Below are 3,530 nucleotides of genomic sequence, written 5' to 3'. Positions count from 1 at the left end.
AGTGTTCATAAAGATTATATACAAGGGTCTGGCTATGACCTGGCTAAGTTCCTTGAGTACCCGTGGATGTAACCCATCATTAGAGTGTCCATAAAGATTATATACAAGGATCTGGCTATGACCTGATTAAGTTCCTTGAGTACCCGTGGATGTAACCCGTCAGGTCCTGGTGATTTGTTTACATTTAGTCTTTCCAGCCTCTGTATTACTCTCCGACACTCACTGAGACACGCAAAATCTGGTACTGCTATCTCCGCACCTGATCGACGCCGGCGTCCGTCTCGCCTTCTTGCCATTTATAAATCTGTGATCTCCTTGTTCTTCCCGGAGACTTTGCTGGTCACATTTTTGGGGTGATTTCCTGAGACTGGGATAGTTAAGTAAACATCTGGAAATGTACATTAACCCTTCAGGGTCACTTACGGGGAGGGGAGATTTCCTTCACTCGGGAGAGGTCACGTTTCCACCAATGTCCTCATCAGTCTGTTCTAATGGATTCTACAGATTGTATTGGGTGCGGGGGGATGGGGGATTCATTTCAGTGTGGATTTTAATATATATGTCTTTATTTTGGGAGCTTTTTATGAAAAACTATCACTATATATGTGTGTGGAAGAATCTGCCGGAGATAAAAGACGTCGCAGTGACTATGGAGGACGAGGACAGACATGACGGGGGGGGGGGGGGGGTTACTGGGTGTAAATATAAAATAATATCTCATTACCTCCTCTGCTGCCAGTTCCAGCAATGTCTCCTCTACTTCCTCCCAGCTCACCTCTCACCCGGAACTTCCTATTTATAGGTGACATCACTTCCTGTCATAGAGACTTCCTGTCTGGGTAAATGTGAGATCGCCACCTGGTGGAGCTCAGATGAACTGCTGCCCCTAGAAACCTCTCGTAGTGTGAACACGACCTTGTGCTGTGTGTGTATGTTCTGTATATCCTTCTAGATGGGTCATCTCCACCCCACCGAGAGGGATAGAAGTATATGACTGATAGGGATCAGTGGAGGGATTTACATTTCCTGTCCAGAAAAAAAGTCACCCCCTGGATGTAGCTCAGCATGTAGGTGCGAGTCTTCCATTGGATAATTCCTGCTGTGATTAATATGTTTCATCCGGCAACAAGTTATTTAACCCTAAAGTGAGGAGCTTCTCATGTCTTGAACTTAGAAGGACCTTATTGGCTGGCATCAAGCAAAGAAAACAACTTGAGAGATTATTGAAACTACTAAAATTGAGTGGAGATCTGTCCAACGCACTATTAAAACCTGGAAGGATAGTGGTCAACCATCATCTTCGAGGAAGGATAGTGGTCAACCGTCATCTTCCAGGAAGGATAGAGGTCAAACGTCATCTTCGCGGAAGTATAGAGGTCAACCATCATCTTCCAGGAAGGATAGTGGTCAACCATCATCTTCCAGGAAGGATAGAGGTCAAACGTCATCTTCGAGGAAGGATAGAGGTCAAACGTCATCTTCGAGGAAGGATAGAGGTCAAACGTCATCTTGGAGGAAGGATAGTGGTCAACCATCATCTTCGAGGAAGGATAGTGGTCAACCATCATCTTCCATGAAGGATAGTGGTCAACCATCATCTTCGAGGAAGGATAGAGGTCAAACGCCATCTTCGCGGAAGTATAGAGGTCAAACGTCATCTTCGAGGAAGGATAGTGGTGAGCAATCATCTTCGAGGAAGGATAGTGGTCAACCGTCATCTTCCAGGAAGGATAGTGGTGAAGGTGAACCATCATCTTCCAGGAAGGATAGTGGTGAACCATCATCTTACAGGAAGGATAGTGGTGAACCTTCATCTTCCAGGAAGGATAGTGGTCAACCATTGTCTTCCATTAAGGATAGTAGTGAACCATCATCTTTGAAGAAGGATAGTGGTGAACCATCATCTTCCAGGAAGGATAGTGGTGAAACATCATCTTCCAGGAAGGATAGTGGTCAACTGTCATCTTCCAGGAAGGATAGTGGTGAACAATCATCTTCCAGGAAGGATAGTGGTCAACCATCATCTTCCAGGAAGGATAGTGGTGAACCGTCATCTTCCAGGAAGAAATGTGGTCGTAAAAAAATCTTGAATGATTGGAGATCCCTTAACCGTTTGGTGAAATCAAATCGTAAAAAATCAACTCACCGCTATGTGTAATAGTGAAAGTGAACGCATTTCCGCACGCACAATGTGAAGAGAACCCGAGGGATCGGGACTAAACAGCTGTGCAGCCTTCGGAAAACCTCATCAGGGGGCCATTTGGGGAAAAAAAGTCTTCAATTTGCTAAGGAGCCTAAAGACTGGACTCCGGAGCAATGGAAAAGTGACGGCTGCTGCAGTTGGGGGTTCGGACGGGATGATCTGGCCACTTAGTTTGCCCATTTGGCGAACCTCCAACAGCTAGAGATCATGATGGACTCGCCACCAACCCAAACCCAGATGCTGAAAGAGAAGGTGATTCCCTGTTCCACCTGCACTTGGGTGTGGGGCCCTGATCTCTACTACGGCAAAGGTTGACTGTTGGATATATCTGATGAGGACAGTGTGGGGATGTCACATGTGACCCATGCCACCACTGCCTGTACCATAAATGGGGTCACCACAGGGCTTGGAAAGCCACACGGGAAGGTTTTCATCAAGCATATTTCCTTCTGGTTACGCGCTTCTATGGTTAGACATACGGAAGGCATCAACACCCGTTTATGACCATATCTGCTCTTCGCGCTCTGGAAATTGGGATTTCAGGACCATCTTCTCCTCTGGATCTCAATCTTCTATTATTGTCCCAAGAAGAATGTTGATTCCAGTGGCTCTCTCTGACACTTGAATTCTGACGGGGGGAGGGGCTAGACAATGGCGCCCTCTTTCCCCTATACTCCTCATCCTTGCTTAGGAGCCTCTCGCTATGGTAATCTGGTCACACCCTGATATAAAGGAGATGAAGTAGCAGACACTCATCATATACTGATGCTCTTCCTGGATGACAATCTGCTGCTTATTTCTGATCCACCTATGTCTCTGCCCGACCTCTTCTCATCCCTCTCTGCATTTGCAGATGTTTGGGGCCTACACGGAAAGGAGATCAGAAGCTTGGAATGTCCCATCGGATCCACACACTCTTTCCACAGTTCAGACTAACGACCCATTCCAATGGTCCTCTAAGCTGCTGTACCTTGGAGTTCATCTTTCTGACCCACCTATGTCTCTGCCCGACCTCTTCTCTTCCCTCTCTGCATTTGAAGTTGTTTGTGGCCTACATGGAAATGAGATCAGAAGCTTGGAATGTCCCATCAGAACCGCACTCTTTCCACAATTCAGACTAATGACCCATTCCAATTGTCATCCAAGCTGCCGTACTTTTGGAGTTCATCTTCCCCGCTTCTCACTATGGATCCGTCTCTTCTTAGAGAATTGTCTAGTTTTCTTGACACATGGAGGCACCTGCCCGTCTCATGGTTTGGTAGGATCAACGCTATAAAGATGACGGGGTTGCTGAAATGATTCTTCTACCTTCCTATTCTACCTGCTA

Source organism: Nanorana parkeri, unplaced genomic scaffold (assembly GCF_000935625.1).
Source record: "Nanorana parkeri isolate BGI_ZX_2015 unplaced genomic scaffold, ASM93562v1 scaffold1634, whole genome shotgun sequence".
Lineage (NCBI taxonomy): Eukaryota > Metazoa > Chordata > Amphibia > Anura > Dicroglossidae > Nanorana > Nanorana parkeri.
This window is presented reverse-complemented; position numbering follows the sequence as displayed.